At 48.2% G+C, this 9061-nt stretch overlaps 1 long non-coding RNA gene across 1 annotated transcript; it reads right to left on the bottom strand.

Annotated features, from left to right (window-relative positions):
- Positions 1-5505: 5505 nt before the first annotated feature.
- LOC115551537 (uncharacterized) lies at positions 5506-8819 on the bottom strand. Its single transcript, XR_003978047.1, has 2 exons — positions 8508-8819; positions 5506-5743 (listed from the first exon to the last, which is right to left on the bottom strand). It is a non-coding gene; the product is annotated as an uncharacterized LOC115551537 (long non-coding RNA).
- Between the last annotated feature and the right edge of the window lie 242 nt (positions 8820-9061).

The following is a 9061-nucleotide window of genomic DNA, read 5'->3' as shown; positions in this document are numbered from 1 at the left end:
CGCCCACTTCTGATGTCACTAAAACACAGGAAAAGACAGGTTTTAAAAAAGTTTTTTTATAGAAATGAAAATAAATAAATAGAAAGTCTTTCAGAATGTGAATTACTGTTATTCCATCTTATGAGTGACTTGCTGAGGCTGCACACCTGGGCTGGGTCTGATTGGACTCTGGGGCTGGGGAAGGGTGACCACCTGTTGACTGCCTCAGCGTCTCTGTGTCGGTTGGACACACACACACACACACACACACACACACACACACACACACATGAAGGGTGGGCTGGGAGGGTGAGGGGGGGTGACGAGGGGGGGTCGAGAGTGATCGGGTGGGGGTGAGGGGGGGGGTGTGATGGAGGGAGGGTGAGGGGGGGTGATGAGGGGGGGTGAGGGTGATGGGGTGGGGGTGTGATGGAGGGAGGGTGAGGGGGGGTGATGAGGGGGGGTGAGGGTGATGGGGTGGGGGTGCGGGGGGGAAGGGTGAAGGAGGGGGCTGATGGGGGGGTGTCATGGAGGGAGGGTGACTAATGCCGCGTTTCCACTGCAGGGTGCGGAATGGATCGGTTCGCAAAGGTACGGTAGGGAGGGGGCGGTATAGCCCAGCTCAGTTCCGAGGTTGCGTTTCCACCGCCGACAGTACCCTTTGTGGTAGGCCGGATGTCGATCGCCGCGGCAGCTACGTAAACATCGTAAACAACGTCTTCCTCCCCAAGAATGCAGACGAACGTCTCCACTTCCTTGTTCGCCCAAGCAAGCGTTTTACGCGACATGTTAATTGTAAAGAATAATACCTCGAGGCTACTGTTTGTTTGTTTTTGTGATGATTCTGTCGACCAATCAACGGAGGGGGTATGTAGCTAGAATTTCCCGGGACCCTTTCAGGCGTCTCGTCTCGTTTTCAGTACCCCAACGGTGGAGTACTGAAAACGAGGCCTAAACGGGTACAGCTAAGTCCGCGTCACGCCCACTTTTGGCGGTGGAAACGCAACCCGTGCGGAACCAATCCGTTCCGCACCCTGCAGTGGAAACGTGGCATAAGCAACTCTGTGTCGGTTGTAGACACACAAACACACACACACACACATACACACATACACACATACACACACACAAACATGAAGGGTGCGTGAGGGGGGTGAGGTTCAGAGGAGGGTGGGGATTGAGGGGGAGGGGGATAAGGTTGACGGGGGGTAAAGGGGAGGGGGGGGTGAGGTTTGGTGGGGGTCTGAGGGCGGGGGAAGGGGGGGGGGGGGGGGGGGGGTGAGGCTGAGGGGGGGTAATCACTGCTCCCCGGTTGTCCCAGGTCTTACCGTTTTCCTCGAAACACACAAAAGATGGAACTATGCACACAATTCTGAAAACTTGAAGCTCATGAATCAACTACAAGACCCTATTCCATTGTTTTCACGCATAAAGAAATTCTAAATCACATTTTGGCCAAACTCGAAGCACAAATCTCCTCATTGAGCCCACTTGGTTCACCTGGAGACCACTGGCCTTCAGAACGCCACGCCCAATTACCAATTGGTCTCACTCACTGTACAGACTGATGTACATGTACATCTGTTTAACCTCATTTATATTCTTCTTTATATTTTTTATTGGCCTACAAAAAGCTTTTTTTGCAGTCAGTTCAGCTGAACATTTACTGTATTACAGTAACCAATAAATATTTGCTTTGTTACCGTTTTGTACTTGTGCACTGATTTCATCAACACATCCCCGAAAGACAGTCTCAACCTTTTCTTACCGTAGTGTTTTTCATTGTACTTCAGTGCAATTACTGTACTGTGAGTTTTGCCAAAATAGGTAACATTGGTGTATTTTCAGAACTCCAACAACGTTGCAGTATCAACTATAGGTGTACAGTACGACTCTGTGGGATTGTGAGTTTAACCCATTGGAGCTCATTGGATCGACAAATATGCATTGTTTCCTATACTGCTACGATTGTGTCGATGCAATATTTATATACTGCTCCTCCTCCTCCTCTTCCTCCTCCTCCTCCTCCTCTTCCTGCTCCTCCTCCTCCTCCTCCTCCTCCTCTTCCTCCTCCTCCTCCTCCTCTTCCTGCTCCTCCTCCTCCTCCTCCTCCTCCTCCTCCTCCTCTTCCTCCTCCTCCTCGCCTCCACCTCCTCCTCTTCCTCCTCCTCCTCCTCCTGCTCCCCCTCCTCCTTCTCCTCCTGCTCCTCTTCCTCCTCCTGCTCCTCCTACTCCTGCCCCTCCTGCTCCTCCTCCTCCTGCCCCTCCTCCTCCTGCCCCTCCTGCCCCTCCTGCTCCTCCTGCCCCTCCTCTTCCTCCTGCTCCTCCTCCTCCTCCTTCTGCTCCTGCCCCTTCTCCTCCTCCTCCTGCCCTTCTTCCTCCTCCTGCTCCTCCTCCTCCTCCTCCTGCCCTTCTTCCTCCTCCTGCTCCTCCTCCTCCTCCTCTACCTCCTGCTGCTCCTCCTCCTCCACCTCCTCCTCCTCCTCCTCTTCCTCTTCCTCCTCCTCCTCCTCCTGCTCTCTCTGTCTAATTATGTCATTACCTTACACACAAATGGCGACGACGTGCTAATGACTCATGGCCACTGCGGAGGTTGATCCAGTTGAAGATAAGTCAGTTCAAACTGATCAACCCTGTCTCATCAAAATTACGTTCCCAAAGAACTATTCGGCATTCTCAATTACGTTTGGCAAAAAACGTATTTTGTCCGTGATTACGTTTTATTGAACGTATCGCAAATACGTTCGGTCTCAGCCTATTTTTTGCCATTTATTTACTTCTAGGATTATGTTTGCTTGAAACGTATCCCAGATATGTTGAATGTCAACGTATAGCACATTATTGTCATTAAGGCATATTTCCCTTTCGGGGAACGTTTCATTTAACGTAATTAGTCTGAAAAAGTGTGAAAAGTAAAAAGAAAAGTAAAGAAAAGTAAAGTGTGGCCCACTGGGCCACACTTTATCTCTGGCTAGATTATTTCCCAAGATGACCTCCACCCCTGGCACTGGCAAAACCGGGCAGACTGCCACAACCACCTCCACTTGCACAAGATCGGAATCCAACCAGATTGTATGCAGAGGAAGAGACATAGTCTGCATCCCGATTCCCCTAATCAAAACACTCTTGCCAGTACTAGAGTTAACAGAAAATGGCAAAGCGGTCTCCGCCACAAAACTCTCTGTAGCGCCAGTGTCCCGCAATATTTTAACGAGTATCTTATTCGAACCATCGCCAAGAGAAATGAAACCATTAGTAATGAAAGGCCCATAGCTTCCATCGACCTGTTCATTGGCCTCAGAGCTCCACCGCTCCACTGCAGGGCAATCAGGCACCACACCACCTGAACCTCCAGCAGGGACTGTGCCATCTGTCAGCCGTGACTTCAACTCCACTTTTGCATACTTCACCTGACACACAGGGGCAGCGCACAAGCCATATCTGGTAGAGGTCGACTTTCCCACATTTTTATCTCTTAATGCGGGACAATCCTGTTTCTAGTGTCCCATCTCCATGCAATATCTGCATTGATTGACATTAAATCGTTTTGGATCTTGTTTACCCTCATTTGCATTACCACTAGTCCAGTGTGATCGAGGTTCTTCTCGAGTACGGTTACGAAAATAGTCACTGACTCTACTTTTATGCGTTAATTCAAACTCATCAGCGAGCACTGCAGCCTCAGAAACTGTTGAAACGGTGTGCTCATTGATAAACGTAGTCAGCCGCTCAGGGATGATATTCTTAAATTGTTCCAGTGTGATTAATTCGCACAATCCCTCAAAAGTAGTCACATTGACTGAGTGAAGCCAGCGCGTAAAAAATGCACCAAGATCCCTACCAAGTTCAGCATAAGTTTGCCGTTCACCTCTCTTCCAGTTTCTGAACCGCTGTCTGTAATACTCTGGCACTTGTTCATATGTTCGCAGAACCGCCTCTTTGACGCGACTATACTGTTTGCGCTCTGTAGATGACAACGCCACAAATGCATCTTGGGCTCTCCCCGTAAAGAAAGTTTGCAGTAATAACGTGCGCTGAGTGTCATTCCAACTGTGCTCATCAGCAATACCCTCAAAAAGCGAAAAGAAGATATCGGGGTCACGTTCATTAAATTTAGGTAGAAATCGAATCATCCTCGACAGAACGCCGTGCGTGTCCGACGACACAGGAGAATCCTCCCCACTCCGCATCTTTCCTTCATCTATCAATCTCAGCCTCTCTGTTTGGATATGTTGTTGTATTCTTATTTTTTCCCGCTCGAATAGGCGCTCTTTCTCTCTTTCTTCCCTTTCATCCACCCGCTTCTTTTCCTCGGCCTCTAACCGTTTTAGGTCTATTTCTCGCCGATTTTCTCTTTCCGAGGCTTCACGCTCCCTCTCATACTCTCGCTTCTTTTGTTCCGCTTCCAAGCGTTTGAGTTCAAACTGACGCTGAAACGCTCGACCCTTCTCTTGCTCCGCGGCTTCTAAGCGCTTGTACTCAAGCTGAAGCTTTAAGACCTCGGCCGAGTTTTCCAGACTAACCATCTTTTCGCCTGCATTTGGCGTTGACGTCGCTGTCGGTGGACCAGATGAATCGACGGTACCTATAGATATTATCGACAGGTCTACCAATTTTGATTTTATACCTTCTTTGAGTTCTTGTTTATTAAAACCCTTTGGAAGATTTATATCAAATTGGTAGTGTGCAGATACCTGACACAACTGATCTTTCGTTAACCTGTCGAATAAAGGTTCGGATGGAGACTCAAAAAAGTCATCCAACTCAACGTTAGGCATTTCTAATTTTGTCGGATACTACCACTCAGGCTAGACACTGCAAAACGAATCAACTTCTCTGTACGCAGCAGTCGCCTACCACGTCAGCAAACCAGGCACAGGCGAACCAACACCTTTTCCCACACAAGAAAAGAGCTTCCCCGTATCTAACTTTCACCAACAAAAAAAAAACCTAAATAATTCTAAACTCACGTCTTCAGTGCATCCACATGCAATTGAGTTGCTTTAACCGCAACCCCAGCGCGTTCGATGCACCAAAAACAAAAAAAAATACAATAAGCAGGAAAACAATAAACAACGGTAAGCGGTCTACCCTGGCACGGGGTTCAATTAGCTCAGATAGGCTCTAACCTATCGTCACCCTCCCACTTACTATCTACACCTGAGCCCAATTTGCCAACCTACCCAAGGTATAGCTCCTGAAACCAGATAATGCTGGCTGCAGGAACGCAAATGCAACTCCCTCCTCCACGGCAAATCAAAGAAATTACCCGAAACCAAACAAAACCAAACTCCTAACCAAATTACTATCCAAATTAACCATCTATTCGTGGTACTCCCCCAATCTGAACTTTAATGCAACAGCTACTTTACACCTTTGCAAAACTATATTCCGACAATTTTACGGCTTTTCTGCCACCAGGCTACAAGTGGCAATATCCATTTACTCACCAGAATACAGGCTTAAGGACCGGACGAGCCCCCACATGTAACGTACTGGCTCTAGGTACGCCACATAGAAGAAATTTCAATCACAATAAGGACATTTATTAAACAACTAGACAACAACGGCTGCCAACGGCTGCCAGATCATTAACCTTATATAAGTGTGGTGTAAGTCAGTGTAATGGAAGAACTCAAGATGGGGTGTGGATCAGAATAGGAGCATTCTACTAAACACAGCAGAAGCCAAAACCCGCAAGGAGGAGAGAGACCCCCCATGTTGGATCCGTATAGCCTTTTATCCTCCAGCCAATCACACGCCCCTGAGCAGAGACAAGGAGAACACCAATAATCCAATCTGCCCGTGGGCAGGGTTAGCTGGGCCGTCACAAGCCTACCTGGCCCCGTCCCCCTTCTGCCTCCACCACAGACCGGGCCCTCATCATGGTTTTTATCCTCTTCCCCTAGACCCCATCCTAACCTCTCCCTCACCTGACCCTGACCTTAACCCCGCCCCCCCTGATCCTAAACATAACCTCTCCCACCTCCCACCCTAACCCCAACCCCCTCCCTCACCTGGCCCTTACCCTAACCCCCCCCCCCTGGTCCTAAACCTAACCCCTCCCACCTCCCACCCTAACCCCAACCCCCTCCCTCACCTAGCCCTCACCCTAACCCCACCCCCTCTGGCCCTAAACATAACCTCTCCCACCCCTTATCCTAACCCTAACCTCCTCCCTCACCTGACCCTAACCCTAACCCGGGTCCCCCCCTGATCCTAAACATAACCCCTCCCACCCCTGACCCTAACCCCCCTCCCCCATCTGATCCCCATCCCAGCCCCCGCCCCCCCACAAAGGATCCCCCATTTTTTTTTTTTCATACCACATGTGTGTGTGTTTTTACTCTGGCCCCGCCCCAGCCCCAGGGCCCCCCCTCCGTCCCCCCATTTTTTATTTTTCATAACATGTATGTGTGATCATTCTGCCCCCCCACCCCAGCCCCAGGGCCCCCCCTCCGTCCCCCTATTTTTTATTTTTCATATATATATATATGTATATTATTATTAAAGGTTGGGTACTCGATTTGCGAAACGCCAGCAGATTTTGAAAATACACAACTCAAATGGTCCTACCCCCTCTCCTTCAACGCTGACTCTGACTCCACCCATTCCAAGTACCTGGACGCGCAATCATGCACGAGCGCGAACAGAGATGCGCGAGAGCGAGCCAGGCTAGCGTAGGTTTTCGTTTAACAACATGGCACTACATTCAGCTGTAAGTTGCACCCAGTACCGCGGGAAGTAGGGGTGCTGGGGGTGCTGCAACACCCCCTGTCCGAGGCCCTGTCTTATCACAGAAAACGATCATTTCTAAAAACTCCGGCCAAAGTGGAGATTTCTGAAAACGCCGGTTATGTGTTGTCGTGTCAACGGGGACAAACGGGATTTTAGGTTCTGAAGCGTCACATTATGCACCAGGAAATGCTTAACGTCATGTGAGCGCCCGCTGTACCGTATTGGTCCGAATATAAACACAAACCCAATTGTTAGACGACCTATATTTGGAAAAAATATTTGAAGACCAGATCTTGATTTCATGAATAAATAAATTGCATTAATTGAAATAATATACGAAAATAAAAAGGCACAGAATAAAACACTGCATTGCCACTAAAGAGTAGTGCAAATAGGCCGTACTGATGTGTACACCAAAGACTTCCTGACACTCCTCTGCCCCGCTGTGTTCGCTCTGGCTGTGGTCGCTCCGAACTGTTTCGGCCCGTGGCAAAGCGAGTCATCCTCGCTGCTGTCCAAGGCATGTTGAGACGCAGCATTTATTTAATGCTCATATGACCTAGTGCTGAAAAAAGGTTATATGAAAAAGTGTGAGGGTAGCGGTGGTGCGCTAAACTTGTTCTGTGAGCAGCTGGATGTGAACCATGGTGTGAAGGAAGTGAACACAACGATCGATTTTCAACTGTGCGCGCATGCACTGGTGTAATTGAGCTGCGCTGCTATATATCTTTTTTATCAATGTGACGAGTTGCGAGTCTAGTGCAGGCCGGGTTTTTTTTTCCAGCACCCCCTGCTGAGAATGCGTTCTCGCGGCTATGGTTGCACCAGATGTTATAAACATTAAACGGTCACATAAATCATTACTATTTTTAGAAAATGTATGTTTGTTTCATATAATTGTATTGGAAGTCCTGGTTTTCACTAGGGTTGCCGCGGTGTGGACATTTTCACACCGAGTAATACACTCGTCTCAACACCGGTATTACCGAGTATAAGCGGTATAAACTTTGAAACTAGGTCAACCGCCACACAAGCATCGGTTTGTAGACCCTTCTCGTCCTTCAGTTGCCGCCAACGTTCGAAAGCAGCGCCTAGGATTATTCTTGATTTCAGTTTCTCTTTCAGCGTTTTTATTATCAATTACTCTCTGAAAAAGAGTTTTCCTTCTCTTTGCTGGTGGTGGTGGTGGTGGTGGGGATGGTGGCGTCTTGTCTGCCATGGAAATTGTCTTCTACTGCTAGGTCCAAATGTGGATTAACTAGTTCCAGTAGCTACCGCAGGATAACAACAAACAGGAGCTTGCTCTGGGTCACGAGCTCTGGGTCACGAGTACTGCACGAAGGGGTCGCGGGCGGGGCGCGGGGGAGGGGGAGTGCAGTACGACCGTTTGATTGACGTACTTACTGTCCAATGCAACTCGGGGGCAATGGAAATGATTGGCTGGAGTTTTTCGAGCCCTGCCCGTTCCACAGATGATTGACTTGTTTAATTTTCATGTCAGTACTTCTAACTCAGTGGCTGTAAGCGGGTTATGATAAGGATTTCAAGTAATTTTGCAAAAATGGCCAAAAAAGCGAATTCCATACCCAACCTTTAATAACAATATTATATTAATATGATCTTCCACTGCACCCACTGTTATTATTTGGTATTTTTTGTTATATGCCCCGTGCCCCCCTTCCCTGTCATCCTTTTATTTACTTATTCCTCATCCCCCACTCACCTGCTGCCCCTCTTCCTTTAATATAGCTTTAATGCATTAAACCTGTTTAAACGAACACAATATTTACCTTTATTGTTCGGCGTCACTTTGCACCCCCTGTTGGTGACCCAGATTAACGCCAGCGCCACGGCTTTCCATGCTCCATCTCCTGGATGTTTGGTGGTATTGCAACGTTAAAGTACAATAACATCAAAACGTTTTTATAACGATCTAATTCGACCTTATTATCGGCCCCACTTGTAATTATATTTTTATTCACCCTCCCAGCTCCCCATTGCCCTTTCCCTCGACTCCTCCCTTCATCCAGGCCCTTGCTTTTATTTAATTTCATTAGTTTTCATCCTTTATCCATGTCCCGCGTCCACCATTCCATTATTGTTTTGCGTCACTTTGCACCCCCTGTCGGTGACCCAGACTAACACCAACGCCACGGCTTTCCATGCTCCATCTGCTGTTTGTTTGATGGTATTGCAACGGAAAAATACAACATTATCAAAACGGTTTTATAACGGTCTAATTTGACCTTATTACCGTCCCCACACGTAATTACAATTTGATTCACCCTCCCGACTCCCCTTTGACCTTTCCCTCGGCTCCTTCTTCCATCCAGGCCCATATTTT

The sequence above is a fragment of the Gadus morhua genome, chromosome 9 (genome assembly GCF_902167405.1).
Source record: "Gadus morhua chromosome 9, gadMor3.0, whole genome shotgun sequence".
Classification (NCBI taxonomy): Eukaryota; Metazoa; Chordata; class Actinopteri; order Gadiformes; family Gadidae; genus Gadus; species Gadus morhua.
Note: the sequence above shows the minus strand (reverse complement) of the source record. Positions and strands in the feature narration are given on the sequence as shown.